Source organism: Furipterus horrens, unplaced genomic scaffold, assembly GCF_987537825.1.
Source record: "Furipterus horrens unplaced genomic scaffold, mFurHor1.1.pri manual_scaffold_4, whole genome shotgun sequence".
Lineage (NCBI taxonomy): Eukaryota > Metazoa > Chordata > Mammalia > Chiroptera > Furipteridae > Furipterus > Furipterus horrens.
The window spans coordinates 150,849,233-150,865,828 of NW_028327174.1; positions in this window are offsets into that span (position 1 = coordinate 150,849,233).

A 16,596-nucleotide genomic window follows, 5' to 3' on the forward strand; every position below is an offset into this window, starting at 1 on the left:
AGATGTGTGCCAAAGTGTGGGACAGAGACAAGTGCTCTGAGTTCGAAGGCAGGACCCACTCTGGGTGAGCTGAAGAGGTCAGAGAGGGCTCTGTGAGAGTGGTTTTTCACCCTGGTTGCCCATTAGAGTCACCTGAAGATCAGAAAAGTCCCAATGCACAGATCACATTCAGGCCAATTAATCAGATTATCTGGGGATGGGACCTGGCAAGTGGTATGAGGAGCCTCTCCAGGTAACTTAAAGGGCAGCCAGCATGAGAACCACTGCAGCGAGGAGACACTGGAACTGGATGCTGAGACTGGGCTCGCTCTCAGGAAGCAGTGCGGGGAGGGCGGTCAGGTGGGAGATGCGGGGCAGAGAACAAGCTCCCTCTTCTTTCTTCTATTCCCCTCTTTTCTCTCACATCAGGCTTCTGGATCTTCCCCTATTTCCCTTTTCTTCTTTCTCTTCTCTGACCTCATTGTGCCTTCTTTCCTTTGCTCTTCTCATCTCTTCTGTCAACTCCTGTATCCTCTTCTATCCTACACCCTCCTGCTGCCTCACCTCTTTAGCGTTTTGGTCATTTCCTTTAACATTGCCCCTCTTCCTAGCAGAAAGTGAGCAGAGGCAGAGTTGGGGCTCCTCAGATCAATCTTGAGGCCCAGTCACAGTGCTCCTGAAGGAAATAAGGAAAGGCCTGGAATGTATAGATCTGGTTCCCAAACAGCATATTAGTGTTAAATACCTGTAAGGACTATATTTTCTGGGGACCTAGAGCACATGGTGCCTGGCTCTGGGGGGTGACAGGAGAGCTTGGAAGGTATATTGGTTTTCTGTAGCTGCTGTAACAAACTACCCTCAACAGAGTGGCTTAGATAACCCACAGTTATATCTTGCAGTACTATAAGATAGAAGTCTGACCTGGGTCTCACTGGGCTAAGATCAGGGTTTCAGCAGGGCTGCGTTCCTTTCTGGAGGTTCTGTTTCATAGCCTTTTCCAGCTTCTAGAGACTGTCCACAATTGTTGGCTCGTGACCTTTTCCTCCATCTTCAAGGCCACTCACATAGCATCTCCGTGGCCCTGCTTTCATGGTTGTCACATTGCTTTCTCTGTCTCTCTTCTTCTGCCTCCCTCTCCCACTTTTAAGGACTCTTGTGATTACTCCAGGCCCACCTGGATAATCTATAATAATATCCCTATTTTAAGGTCATTTTACTAGCAACCTTAATTCCATTTGTACCTTAATTTCCTTCTGTCATGTAACCTAATGCATTCACAGGCTCCAGGGATTAGGATATGGACATTTGTGGGGTGGGGGGCACTATTCTCCTTACAACAGAATACCTCAAAAAGTAGGAGGAGAAATGAGAGTAAAGGTCATCCCTGGCAGACAGAGCAGCTGATGCAAGGCTTGGGGGCTTCCGTGAGGGTTTGAGTTCAATTTTGAGGAACTACCGTAGTTCAGTATCACTTGATAGTGTCATCTAACAGGTCATTACATGTACCATTTATACGGTATATTTTTTTCTTAAATTTTACATACAATTATGTTTACTACATATTTCATCAAAATTTCTTACAATAAGCAGTATTTTGTGGGGGTGGTCCCATGTTACAGCTAGGCGCATGTATCCTGGAGCCATAGGGAGTTGGTTCTAGTCCCATCTCTACCACTTCTTAGACTGATACCTGTGACAATTAGCTGAGATCAAGAACGTCAGATACTTTGCCCAGCTCCTTGCACATAATAAACTCCAAATAAATGTGAGGTTTTTATTGCCATAATTAAATTGTGTCTTAAGCTTATAGCTTGAGCTTACCACCCTCACTTTCTCAATGATGTCCACTTCTTGCTGGAAGTAAAAAGAAAACAGTGGCAGGAAGGACATTTCTGATCTATGCATCCTGCTCAGATAATGTCATTATTATCAAGTTCAAATTGTCTAACTGCAGAGCCTAAATTCAGTCTAGAATTCATGGACTCTCTGTCCTGTCTCTTATGCCAAAAGGCCCAATGGTATCTATAACTGAGTTTTATTTTTTTTTTATTTTTAAAATATATTTATTTATTTATTTCTAGAGAGAGGGGAAGGGAAGGTGAAAGAGAAGAAGAGAAATATCAGTGTGTGGTTGCCTCTCACACACCCCCAACTGGGGGGCTTTTGCCCACAACCCAGGCATGTGCCCCAACTGGGAATTGAACTGGTGACCCTTTGGTTTGCAGGCTGGCACTCAATCCACTGAGCCACACCAGCCAGGGCTATAGCTAAGTTTAAAATGATATTTGGTTATGAAACAAAAGACAGAAGACATGGGAGTGGAGCAAGGGATGTTTCAAGTTAAACTGAAATTTCTAAGGTAGGATTGATAGCACCAGTAATAACAAGAAAAGTGAGTGGAACTCAGAGATGCCTAGGAAGCTGCTGCTTCTTTCTTTTTAAAATTTATTGATTTGAGGGAGAACAGGGAGAGAGAGAGAGAGAGAGAGAGAGAGAGAGAGAGAGAGAGAGAGAGAGAGAGAGAGAGAATGTGAATGAATTGTTGTTCCACTTATTTATGCATTCATTTGTTGATTCTTGTATTTGTCCTAACCAGGGATCGAACCCGCAACCTTGTGTATCGGAACAATACTCTAACCAACTGAACTACCTGGCCAGGGCCTGGGAAGTTACTTTTATACAAAACTTTTTTATTTGTGAATGTCATTCCAGGAAAATCTTGGCTCTGTTTTATCTGGGAATGAGATAAAGTCCAATTTGAATAGGAATTTGGGAAGGCATATATTTTCTATTAGGTGCTGAGTTTTGTGGTTACATTTGTTAACCAGTAACTGCAGACATGTAGAAATGGCCTGGCTTTTCAAGGCAGTTGTCTGAAAACCAAATGGATAAGCTACTCTAGCTGACTCCCAAAAGGTTGACCAGCTGGTCTGAAAAGGGGAATTGCATAATTACTGGGGAAGTAGAATGTCTCTTGCTTAATATTATGCTGACCAAATGATAGGAGGATCTTGAAAAGAGCATGAGCCATAACTTAATTTAAAAAAAGTAACCAAGGCCCTGACCAGGTCATAGCATTGTTCCACTACACCAAGGTTGTGGGTTTGAGCTCCGGTCAGGGCACATGAAGAACCAACTAGTGAATACATTTACTTTGACTAGGGGAATGGGATTTCCTCAGTCATCAAGCCCATTCCTGGAGCTGGAATTCGGGTTAATTTCCATTTGAAGCTCTTGGGTTATGTTTCTTATCAATAAAAGAAATCCTGATTGCGCATGTGTGCTAGCCAGTGTTGCAATTCCCATTCAGTCATTGCAATAACTCAGGTAGTGGTTCAGGAACCAGCCCAAGATTTTCCAGTAAGTGGTGCAGTTTGGATTTCTAGGTTTTCTAATTCCAAAGTTCACCCTCCTTCCAACACACCACCCTGACTGAGTGAATGACCAAATAAATGTCCCATGGAAAGAGAGTTCCCTGCCCATAAGAATAGTACAGTAATGATTAATGTGGGAGATCGTTTCTATCTGAAGCCTGGCCATTCGCCCATGAGTTGAATGACACTAGGAAGATATTCTACTTCTCCCTGCCTCTGTTTTTTCAACTGTAAATGGAAGTTGTGCTAGATGTTACCTCATTGGGATGTTGTGAGAATTAAGTGAGATAATGCATATAATGAACTTCAGACAGGGTCGCCAGCCTGAAAGGAGCCAACACTCTTCTTCAGGACAGGTCTCATTTGGGGGTAATTGGTCATTTGTCCAATGGACAGTAAAATGGCATTTGTCACTGCTCTACAGTTAAAAGGGGACAGAAGTGTTTATATATGTAAAACCCCCTTAGCACTTAGCATCATGGATAATTAGGATTTGTAGAAAATTTCCAAATGTAATCAAACTCCTTGTAGGTGTATTTAGATCTTGAGGTGAGTCAGGAGTCTGAAAGGTCACTTTTTTTTCTGACCTTAATTCTACCCAAAACTTATTTATTTTTTTCAGTTGTCTTAATGGTGTCCTAAAGCTGTCCTGCCTCCTTTATTTCCTCTCAATAAAAAAATTAATCTTTCTCTATGAAACCTCATTCCATATTTTCTTCCTCATAATTTAATACATTTTCTTTCTTTCTTTCTTTCTTTCTTTCTTCCTTCCTTCCTTCCTTCCTTCCTTCCTTCCTTCCTTCCTTCCTTCCTTCCTTCCTTTCTTTCTTTCTTTCTTTCTTTCTTTCTTTCTTTCTTTCTTTCTTTCTTTCTTCCCTTTTCCCTTTCATTCTTGTAGAATTCAAGGTATGGTGCAAATGACCTGCTGTGCTATGGTTAAGGAGGTAATGGGGTGTCAGATAGCGGAGGATCATGGGGCAGTGAAGGGGGAGGCTCACCGTCCTAACTCTAAGCATTGAATACAGACTACATTTTCTTCAGTAAGAAATAGGAAGTAACATTTTAATCTTCAGTTTTCAATGAAAAGCCTGGGGGCACAGAAAGAGAATGATAGGTGTTTAGACCGTTGTAGTATTAAAACAATTACATATATACAAGAAGACAATTGTTAGTGCTATTCATCATTTCTGAAAGTAGGGAAAGCATTCTTTCACTTCCTCATTCATTCATTCAATTAGCATTAAATACTAACTAGTGCCCAGTATTGTTGGTAGGCCCTGAAAAGCTTATGAAGAAATGTCAATTTTTGGCATCAGAAGGTACTTAGAGAAGGCAGTTCTGGGTAATAATCAGGTAATTAATATTGCAACAGCATATGTTAGTGGCCAGTATGGATGATGCTAAGTGGTAAAGGAGTAGGAAACTGGCTGCCTGTGGAATATTGTGTATATTAAGAATTTATTTTTATTTTGGTAAACTTTTTGTACACATGCCTCAGTAATATATCAAGAAATATCAAATAAATCTTTGTAGAATATTATATGCATCTCAGTTGGGTTTGAATAAAAAAGGAAGAAAATTTTTACCAATCAAAATAGATATGGAGACACTGTATGAAGTAAAATATTTCACATTTTGCATTTTAGACTCTGATTTACAGTTTGACCTTAGAAAGTCAAAGAGGTATGATACTATGAATATAATAGATGCCAATCATAATTTTTAAAAATTGCATTACTGAAGTATAAGCAAGAGAATCTGGGCTGACTGCATTTGTGGCAAAATTAGTAAAAAGATCAACGTAAAAGTTTTATTAGGGTATCAAGCACTGATAACATTTCACTGTTTGTACTACTTGCTTAGGAAGGTAAAATGGAGATTTTCCATCCTACACATTTAGTTCTCTTCTTTAAGTTGGCAAACACTGACTTTTTCCACTGCATTTCTATATAATTGGACTCTTGCCAGTTTGTGTGTGTGTGTGTGTGTGTGTGTGTGTGTGTGTGTGTGTTTATAGCTAGGCATACTATCACTGGTGCTGTTAGCTCAACTTACCTGCATTCTGGGGTTAAAACCTTTTTCTCTATATAGACACTTTAAAGGAGTAAGAATCTGATCATAGTTCTTCGCAAATTTGTCGTTTGCTGTCAGATTACTCAGACAAATAACAGTTCTGAAAGTGTGTTGTTAGAATGTTCCCTCTGGGAGTCCACTGTGTTCCAGGGCTATAGCTATGAGATTGCCAATGTTCTTCTTTTGTTCTCTAGCTTTGTGAGCAGATACACAGGATCTATGCCTTTTGTGTCCTTTCTGATACAGATTCTTGTACTTGGAATGGTCTTCTTTGTTTATAAATTTTCTTCCCCTTCTTTTAAGTTCAGCTCAAACAGCTAAGTTACTCCATGTCCTGTTGTAGGAAATTATTCCTGCCTCTTACACACTCATTTGTGCTTATCTGACATTGATTATAAGATGTCTTGTACTTTATACAAGTGTTGTTTGTACACACTGAAAGAACATGCACAGTTGTTTTGGAGGACTGCAGTGTTGAAAGAACTTGGGACTTCTAGACTGACAAATCTAGTGCTGCCTCTCACTCCTTTTAACTGTTTACTGAGCTCCAAGAGTCTTTACTTGTAAGTAATGGCCTTCTCATACTTTGAGATGCTTTGAGGAGTAGATGAGATAATGTATGCAAAGAGCCACTGTTTCTTGCTGGTTTGCTATGTCCTAGGAATTGGCCAGAATTCTTTATGTAACATCCTCCCATGCACAATGCCTGCAAGTATAAATTACTATACCCCCAATCCTGGGACAGAGTAGGTACTCAGTGAATATTTCTCAAATGAATGAGAACTGGAGTTGAGCTGGCAGCAGGGCCCTGTCTGCTGAATCAGCTGCTCTGAGTCAGCAGTTGAGATACATACAACTGACAGCTTCAGAAAGGGAAGTTACCAACGGGTTCTAGTTCCCACCTATCTGTCTGAAAGGCTGCCAGGGCATGATTCCTAAGCATGATGGAGAGATCACGGGGAAGGGAGAGTGTCATTGCTGAACTACATTATTTCCTTTCCCACCGTTTCTCATTATTCTTCCCTCCCCCACCCACGTTGACTGATTCAGTCTAGAGGAGGTGCAGATCGTATTCTGAGTCACTCTAGGGTTGTATTTGAAGTGTTGCATTTCTACTATATCCCATGGAATGTAAGGATGTTGCAGATCTACATTCCTGGCAAAAAAAAAAAAAAAAAAAAAGTCAACCAAAGCACTGTATGTATTTAGTGGTAAATGTCTCAGGAATGTTAGGTGGAATTTTCATTCCACCTAAATAGAAAATGACATTCCCTCCCTTGGGCTCTTATAAGTTAAGAGAACTTTGGGGATCTCCATGTTGATGATTATAACTTTCCTACTGTCTTAATTTCCATGAACCATTGATTAAAGTAGGGAGTAGCACTATATTTCTCCATCAGCTAAGCTATCCCATTCAAGTGAGAAAATTTGGAAGCTTCTGCAAGCTCCTAAGATATCATTTCATACATCAAAACCACTGTATTTGAAATGATATTTGAGGGACATTAGAAACAGTTTTTCAGCCTCCACCAAGCCTTGTCTTGTTGCTGTGGGGCAGTCTGTACAGCGCAAGTGTATGGATGAGGAGAACTTCCCGTGATGCATGGAAGGGTCAGTGTTTCCATCTTGCTCTGCTCCTGAAGGCTGGAGTTAATGAGAAAGAGTTTTTATGTGAATGTCAGGCATGTTGCAATAACTGGCCACAATGGGATAGTCATGGCAATTTCCAGCACTTGGTTTCCTTGTTTTTGTGATGTTGCTGCATGTTTCACTTTATGAGTATTTGCTTTTCTTGTGTGTGGTTGAATCCATAGATTGCCGTTGTGGGCTTGAATACTTGCATTTGAAAGGAGATGAAGAACAGAGGGAGAAACTAGAAAGCTGACAGAATGACATATCCTAAGCACTTACTAATTATTTCCCTCCCTCCACTTACGCTGACAGATATTCTGGTGATTAATATTCTGATGAGTTTGTATTTTTAGGAAAGGTTAAAAAATCTTCCCTAAAGGGAGTCTTGAAAAGCAGATCATAACAAGATATAAGAAGTACTGTAATAATTGGCTTCTTTTGGGTCAATATGGATGCAGACCAGTCCAAATAATATTCTTACTGAAATAAGGTAAATGAAAATTGTCAGCAATCTTTTTAGTATGCTTTTCTGAGGTGGATCATTTGTGTGCTTGAGGGTTTCTATTTTGATCATTGCACCAACTACCTGAATGCTAATTTATATTTGAGTGAGAGACCAAGAATAGAATACAGTAGTCCCTCTCTATATTGCAGTTCTCTTATCAAGGCCTCACTGTATCGTGGGACTTTAAAAAACATTATATTTAATTTTTTATCGCGGATTTTTCGCTATATTGAGGGATTTTGCGGTACTGTATACATATGTTGTTAAAGTTACATAGGTTTAAGAGTGTAGAATATGTTTAAGAACATAAGTAGTGTTTATAAAAGTGTGGAAAAGATTAATAAGGGAGTGGAAAAGGTTAATAAGGGACTGGGAACAGTTTATAAGTGTGTGGGAAGGGTTTATAAAGACTTAAAATATATATGAATACTAAAATAAATGTAAGGTTCCTACTTCGTGGATTTTCACCTATCGAGGGGCAGGGGGTATCTAGACCATAATACCCATAAGTGAGGGGATACTGTATAAGGACTAGTGAAGTTCTAAGTGTCTTCAGCTATCCTCATTCATTTCATTCATGAGAGTGAATAATACTTTCATCACAGAAAGGCCTAGCAAGGATACTTGTTTTATGTGTATTGTGCTTTATATGTGCACTTCATATACATTGATTCCCAAGATGGAAGTCTGTATATCTGTGGCAATACATGTGGAGGCCAACGATCAGTTGACCAACCTACCTCTTCAGGGCTTAGATCAAGGGCTGTGGTCACAGCTTAGGTGGGGTATGAGGCTGAGGAAGTTGAATTCTTAAGGAGAAAGTGCTGCTAATAGATGCAACATATGCAGGGAATGTGCCTCCATTCCTAGTAGCCTATTTAGAATTCTACATCTTTGTAACACTTCCATCATCTTATCTCCTCTGCAAAAGATGCCAAAAGCATCCTCTGTTTCACCTATGGATTTTCGAAGTTTCATGCGTTCAGTACTGTATATTAGAAAGACACCTTTTTTCCCTTCTAAATTTTTACTCTCTCCATTTAATTACTGAGTATTGTTTTTTCTCTTCTTTAGGATTTGACATCAAATCCCCGTCTAACTGCTGGCACTTTTTCATGTTAAAGAAAAAAACCATTCTAACAAATAAGGCCCAAGAAGGCAAAGAGTCTCTCTGCTGTTGTTACCCGGTTCTGGAGTTCCTCGACTCCGGCGCAAGGTTGGGAGTGTGTGTGTTAACACGTCAAGAGGGAGACACAAACTCGGCCTTGGAATTGGCCAGCCTGATGACCAGCGAGCCCGCCCCCATCCCTTTCCCCTCCCCCTTCGGCGCTCACACTCAGGAAGCAGCTGGCTACAGGCCGGCCCTTGCAGCCTCGCTAACATCCACACTCCTCGCAGGGCCGCCTCCCTCCCTTCCTCCCTCCTTCCCTCCCTCCCTCTTCCCCTCTCCCCGCAGCAGCCGAGTCCGCACTGCGCCGCTCTCGGGCAGCCCTGTGCGCAGCGCGCTCCGGCAGCAGCGCCGCCCCTCCCACGCTGCCTGTAGCCGTCCAGGCTCGCACCAGCACTTCCCCGACGGAACCCGCGGAAACCAATTAGCCAGTATCCCAGGCCGGCCCCCAGGCGCATCCCCCGGCCCAGGGCGAAGATGAGCAGGACAGGCGAGGCACAAAGTCGAAACTCAACTTTTTAAAAACACTATTTGCATGCGCGCGCGTGTGTGTGTATGTGTGTGTATGTGTGTGTGGTGGTGGTGGTGGGGGAGCGGGGAGAATGAGCTGACGCTGAGGGTCCAGCCACCCCCCTTCTGCCTTCTCCTGCCGCTGCTGCCCTAGCACACGCGCGCGCACGCAGGGCATTGGGGCCGGGTTTCCGCGCTCCGTCCCCAGGCTTGGATGGGAGTTTTCATTTCAGAAGGAGGCAGAACCCGTGAAGCGTGCTGAAGGGCTGGAGCCCCAATTTTCCTCGCCAGCGCTGGCAGCCCGTTGTCACTTGCTCAGGCTGGCAGGGAAGGGACTCGCACACCGACTTTGTTGTGGAAATCCCGGTTACCTGGTAAGTGGATGCCATAGGAACTTTACTCGCAGTTGAGAGGCGGGAAGAAACCAGGCGCTTTAGAGTGTGGGGGAGTTAATGCTCAGAGACACAAACTAGGGATTAGAAATAGTTTTCCGCGCTGAGCTGGTGTTCGTTCGGGTTTAAGGATACGCGCACCCCACCCCCAGATTCTCTGAAAGATATGCTTACTGAGATAGATAGCGACCCTCAATGAAAAATCACGCTGCATTCTTGTCAGTTACCCAGGAGCATACAGTGTTGAGAACGGGAAAAAACAAGGTTTTAAAGTTTCTCTAGGGAGAGTTTTTACCCGCCCCCCCTCGCTTTTTCTTTCTTTTCAACGACAGTGGCCAGGGACTACATAATCAGGGCAAGTTACAGGACGCAGGGGCATGGTTGTGCCTGACACCCATGAATCCTCACTGAAGGGAAACTTTAGAAAAGTGGTAATTGATGGGGTGACGTGAGGTCTCTCTCGCGCACTCGGGGCTGTAGTTGTCTTTTTCAGTTCCACGTGTTTGTGGAGCTCCACGAAGGCTGTTTTCCACACTTGTATATATTGCTTAAGCCGATGTCTCCATTGCTCCGGGAGGTCCTTGGGTTGGGGGCACGTTAACTCACCGCGGGGACAGTCAGGTGATCCACATCCTCCTGGCCTCCCACGCCGCAAAATGCGCAGACACATTTAGCCGCGAACACGCCCCACTGGGTTCATCACCTCGCATTTACATTTTTATAGGGCCTGACAAAATGTCAGCACTGTTTGGAAAATGTCTCAGTTTCAGGGACTTTGTCTTGCGCATGGCTCCAGGTCCTATAAATGACCGTGTGTATTTTGAAGTCGGCTGGGCTGCTCTCTGGAAAGCGTGAGTGGGCAGCCATCTCCCTCCTAGACACTCACCTTGCCCAGAGCGACACTTCCAAGTTACTCACTGGAGCTGACAAGTCACCTCAGGGTTGAAGAAGTCACCCAAGTGTCTGGAAAACTTGGCCCTGACAGATTTGTCATCCTATGGATGATTCAGTTAGGTACCCGGAGGGAGAAACTTTGGGAAAGGTAGTTTCTGGCCTCAAGGGTTGAGCCCTGGCCTTGGTGTGGGTAATTGGGGGGAAAAAAGTGAAAGGAGATCAGGTTTATTAGTGCGGCAGGGGCGGTGCGCTCCCGGGAGCAGGGAGCGGGATCGTGGCTCCTTCTGGATTCCGGCTTTTGGCCGGGCCGGGAAGTCAGCTGGTCCCGGCCTCCTGGGCTTCCCATCCAAGGGCCAGTGGCGGCGCTCTTTCGGCCCGGACTAACTCAAGACTGAGTTGCACAACAGGAAGCTGGCACGGGTTTGTTTTGTCTTGCAGAGCTCGCTTCGGGACCGGGCTGAGGGTTTGGGGCCGAGGCTGCAGGGGAGCGACGGGTCCCAGTGGCACGGGGGACCAGGGCTGTGCTGCCTGCGCTCCTGGACACGCCCCTCGTTCTGCGCCTGAGAGCCTAGAGTCCCGGGCCTTGGACCCGCGGGCCAAGCTAGGGGAATCAGGAACAGATAAGGGCTGCGGTCCTCCTGCCTTGGCTCACGCGCCTCTCCCTAGACTGGCGGGTCCCCAGCACCTCTCTGGATCTCTCCAGCTGTCCTCCAGGAAGAGAGGCCCCCCACCCCTCTGCCCTGTATTCCTAACTCCCCTCTGCCGCCTCCCCAGGCCCCTCAAGGCTTCCCAGACATCTTGTCGGCCCTAGTCCCTGGAGCATCTAAACCCGGGGCCACAGGTGGGGGTGTGGAGGTACTTCCGGAATCACTGTGTGCAGCCTATGTTGGGACTGGACTCTGCAATTGTGGCCCCCTTTTATAGAGAGGAGGGCTTTGAACCCGTTCCCCACCTATTTCCAGGACATCAGCATCTCCCAGAACTTGGGCCCATGGGCCCTGGAGTTTGTGAGGAGAGGGATGTTATGCAGCTGCCCCCAGTGGGTCAATTCCCTTTAGGTGATGGGAACTGGGAATCTCAAATACAGACTGTTAAAGCTAGATAGAACCTTCCTCAGCTATTACCTGCGCCTGAGGAAACCGAATGTTGAGGGTGTTGTCTAAGCCCTCACAGCCAGTTGTCCACAGACACAGGACAAATAGTCAAGTTTCCCAGTCTCAGTTCAGAGAGCATTTTATTGGCCTGAAGGTGAACTCAAGACAAATGCAGTCCTCTGTCCCCTTTGAAAGCCTTGATGACTCATGATTTCTGCCTTGGGAGTTAGCCAGGCGTCTGTTTCCCCTTCTGTCGCGTTCCCCACTAGACCTCACTTTTTACACTAAACTGGAAAAGTTTTGTTTTTTTGATTTTTGTTTTGGTATAAAATTGATTTGTGTTACTTTAAATCCTCCCCATTGCTTCTCTTCTCCCTCCTCCAAGTTTGTTTCCAGTGGTGATGTGTGAAACAGGTGCAACCTGCAAAGGTTTGCGGAAAAAGGCTGCAATGAAGGTTGTTGGGGGAGAGTTTGAAGCCATTTAGAGACAGGAGTGTGTGAACTTGTTATTGTGTGAAATTGTTGTTTTTGCAATTGGGAAGGCTGAAGTTTAGGGATTGCCTTTAAGTACATTACAGTTGTTACATGTTTTCATTAATTGTCTTTGCAGCCAGAGTAGCCCTAAAGCTTGCTACCTTTGAAAGGAATAGTGGGGGGGGGGGGGCATTTCTTTTGCAGTTAGTTTCAAAATGCCGTATTTTTTTTTTATTGGTAGTTGAATTCATTTCCTTTGTTGCTTAGAGGGTCAGCAATCCTTGAGTAGTTAAATCTAATTGCTGCTGTTGCTTCCTCTGTCCTTGATTCACCTTAGCCCAGTTTTGAGGGATAATCTTTTCTCTGACTTCTGATTCCACCCAGGTTTCTTAATTGCAATCAGTTTGTCAGCGATTGAATACCTGGGATGGATTGGTTTCCTATGGCGGGATGACCATTATTCCAAATAGGAAAGCAACTTTTTTGGGGGATGGACTCCAGGGTCTACCTAGTGGGTGAAATTCCTTTTGGGCCAAAATAGGGTGGGGAGGTTAAATATGTTTTGTACCAGCCCCGCCTTCATTTATATGGCAGTAAGTGGTCTTCTGATCATTTTAGACGAGGGCTCAGTGCTCTCAGTTTTTTTTTTCTCTGAATGTTCTTTCCTGCTACTAAGTTAATTTCTGAGGACATTCTTGCTGCTGTTGTCCCTCATATTGTAGTTACTGATCTCTGGAGTTGGGGTGTTAATTTGTAATTCTTTCATAATATAGAAGAAGTGCATCTTGAGGGAGATCCTCCAGAAACTGGCATCCCACGCACCTTCTCTTTCCTAGAGAACTCATTTACTGTAATTTTCTATAGACAATAGTATAAAGAAGGTGGAAATACAGTACTTAACTCTAACTTTTCACTAAGTTTAGTTGGCTCATAGACTCAATCAGGACTGAAATTAAAATTAAAAACAAATAAAAGGCACATAGGAAATCTGTGCACCAAAAGTGTGCTTCCTTATTCATTCCAGAAGATTGAAACATATAACAAAACCTTTAAAATGACACTGACATGAAGTTTGATTAAAAATTGCCTGAATTCCAAGTTTTCCATTTGTTGTACTTCAGACAGAATGACACAAAACCCAATTCTTAAATTGAAATAAAATTTTGATAACAGAAAAGTACATATATCTTAAGCTTGATGAATTTTCACAAACTGAACAAAACTAGATAACTAGCATCCAGATCAAGAAGTAGAACATTATTAAGACACAGAAATGTTATTATTTCCTTTCAGTCATTGTAACCACTGCCTTGACTTCTAACAGATATATTAATACTAATTTTACCTGTTTTTAAAAAATCCTCATCTGAGGATATGTTTATTGATTTGAGAGAGAGAAAGAGAGAGCAACATTGATGTGAGAGAGAAACATGAATCAGGGATTGAACCTGCAAACGGACTGGGAATTGAACCTGCAGCCTTGGAGTGGGAATTGAACCCATTTTGGTGTACGGGATGACGCTCCAACCAACTGGCCAGACCATAATTTTACCTGTTTTTAAAGTACCTTATGTAAATGGATAATTCAGCATGCATTCTTGGGTCTGGCTTCTTTCTCTGACACAACCTTTTAGTAAGTCAGCTAATTTGGACACTAATGAAACAGAAGCCCTCTTTTCTATCCTAATGACGGTCTGATTAGGGATACTGAACAGACATGAGTGAAACATGTAGTGCGAAGCAAGCTTAAGGTGAGCAAGGAGAATGCTGAGGAGCAACTTTTACCACAATAACCCAAGATACAGTTGGCAGTCCCTCTGTTAGGACCAACAATCCCCACAGCAAAAAGAGTGCCTGGTTTTAGTACTGAAATGGATGTGTGTGTGTGTCTCTTAGCTGGGATTTTTTATTGTTCATGAGTATGCCAAGATAAAAGCAAGAGTAATGTGCTTGTTCAGAAGAGTGGAGTAGAGTTTTTATGCAGCTCCTTCCTAACAGAGAAAGAAATAGATTAGGAGGAATAGACTAGGAAATATGCAACTGTAATTAAACTGGTTCCACAAGACACAAGTGTAGGATTCTGATTGTGTTGTTACACCTTAATTATACTGTATTTATTCAAGCAATAAATATAGGATACAAATATATAAATATATTACTATATATACCATCTTTTTCAGTATAATGAGTAAAATAGTATAAAGTATAAATATGTGAGCATAAATATAGTATGAAAAATCTATATGTATGCTACATTTAGTGTGAAAAATATAAATAAATAGATAGGTATAATATAAAACAATCTATGTATACATAATGGCTGGGGAATGTTCAAAGATAAATTATACTTAGCACCAAAGCTTAATGAAATTAGAATTTAGATAAGAAGATAAACCACAAGCAAATAACTATAAGGCAATGTAGAAAGTTACAAATGTTAAAGAGAGAGTTATGTAGAGTAAAATGGTAACATTTATTGGGCCCTTCTATGTACCCAGCATTGTGCTAAGCAAGTAACATGCATTAAATATTCTGTAATGCTGTGAACTAGGAACAGTAGTGTAATTCTCACCATTTTACAGATCAAAGCCATAGAGATTAAGAGAGGGTCAGGGAAGGCCTGAAGTGGGTATTTGGGGTGAGATTGGAGGGTAAGTGGGATCTGGCTTTGGAGAAAAAGAGAGCAAAAGAAGGGAGAAGGGGAAAGACCACTCAGGTAGACTCTAAGTCAATTTGTAGGATGAACAGAAATAAGGATCCAACCATGTTCCACTCTGGGAACAAAATCAGAGAACTTGAAAAACTGGAATCATGAAGGCTCGAAGTAGTTGAGAGAAGACTTGAAATGAAGGAAACTGGTTGGGTCATTCTTGCCTGATGTGACCTCTTCAAGGCCAGGGACAGGAACAACTGCACATTCCTTCAGGTGCAGTAAGTCTTGCCAAACTGCAGATGGGCAGATAGGGTTACAGAATCAAATCAGACCCTGTTTCAGGGTCCTTAATAAGGAGACCAGACTTTCTGAATATCAGTTGTTCCTGACATCCTGAGCCAGGTGTGTGACGTTTTATTTCTAGGCCTGATGAATACTATACACAAAAAACTAACCAGATGCCAGGGTTACGTATGAATTTTTGTTATTTTTGTGTGTGAAGAAATGGATTAATGTTTTCCCAACCTTTTCAGCATGACCAATAGATTCCAATTCTGTCTGTAACTTGACTGAGTCACTCATGTAGGATTTTTTTTTTTAATAAATATGTTGTCATGTTGGTTAAGGGCCGAGTCATTGTTGTGGACATTCATACTTTTTCAGTGATGTCATTGAACATTATTTAACTTGTATAAAACTTCTGTCTACCAACAGCTAAAAATAGTTACATTGGTCACTTTTAAGCAATAACTGATTACACTGAAGGAAAGACATAACTCAGTTACACATATGATTGGGATACTTTATTATACTTGAATATTTGGTTTAATGAGTGATAAATTCAATTTATTTTTAGAATTTTTCATAGGTAGCTATTTATTGCTCTTTTGAGAGGATTGTAATTTTTAGCTTTGCAAATAGCTATTCACATGGGCTGAGTAGTTATTTATACACATTAAATAACAAAGAATGTGCTTTTCATTTGCCATATTTTTCTACCTATGTATCTCCTTGTGTGAGGATGGATTTTTTTTTTAAGAAAATCTCCAGCCAGTTACTTTTCTTTTATACTTCTGAAGAAACCTTGTGTCTCAAACCATGCCATGTGCTGTTCACTTTTTGCAGTTCAGGTAATTAATTCAGGAGTGACATCATAGGGAATGTGCTCATTTTTCCATTTCAAATTCCTCCTCATAGTATCTGATGGTTAACTCATATTAAGAGCACATTTTGGAAAACTCAGTTCTGAAAGGCAGTTGTGTTAATTTAAACTTTCCCTCCTTTAGTATTGTAAGAGTAAAGTTTCATTCCAGGGAAGAGCCTATCTATCTTCTACAAAGGGGAAGATATAAAATTGTCAGTCATTTTGATCCTGATTCTGTTAGTTGATTAAGTGATATTTATAGAGCACAATCGATCAATTGATGTATATTATGTAAAAGGCAAAGTGAAAGATAGCAGTGGTAAGAGTATGTAGCTTTGTATTATTTAATCTTCATTTTTCAGAAATCTAAAAATGTTGAACATTTAGAACTTTTCTTCATGGTAGCTATATTTTGGTATTTGTTTTACTTTGGCTGTTCAACTTTGTCTATATCTGCACCTCTTCTTTTCTTAAATTTTTAATCCTTAACTGAGGATATGTTTATTCATTTTAGAAAGAGAGGAAGTGAGAGAGAAACATTGGTTGCCTCCCATATGTGGCCTAACTGGGGATGGAACCTACAATCTAGATGTGCGTGTTGACCAAGAACCAAATCCAACTTTTGGTGCATGGGAGGAGGATCCAGTCAACTAAGCCACCTGACCAGGGCATCTGCAGCTGTTTTTGTTAGAGACCTGGGCAGT